Below are 382 nucleotides of genomic sequence, written 5' to 3'. Positions count from 1 at the left end.
TTTGAAAAAGGAGTGGCCATTCAAAACCCCGGAAATTTGATAGGCTACCTGGGGTGGGAGCTGCTAGTAGTCTGCCAAACAAGTTCCCTGCTATCACATCTCTTTGATAAGATTCCTTTATTGTCATTGCATTTACATACAATGAGATTCAGGTGCACTGAGGTGCTCATCACGTTCACATACACACATGCAACTCACATAAACACATGTCAACATGCATGTTAAAAGGTTAAAAGAGTAAAAATGTTTTGTGTAGGCCTGCTGCACCATTGATGTGGTGAAGTTAAAGTTAGAAAGAAAATGCTCTTGGCCACTGATATAGATAGATAGATAGATACACACAGCACACATACTGAGTAAACATTAAATAATAGGAAACAAT

The sequence above is a fragment of the Sander lucioperca genome, chromosome 22, assembly GCF_008315115.2.
Source record: "Sander lucioperca isolate FBNREF2018 chromosome 22, SLUC_FBN_1.2, whole genome shotgun sequence".
Classification (NCBI taxonomy): domain Eukaryota; kingdom Metazoa; phylum Chordata; class Actinopteri; order Perciformes; family Percidae; genus Sander; species Sander lucioperca.
Note: the sequence above shows the minus strand (reverse complement) of the source record.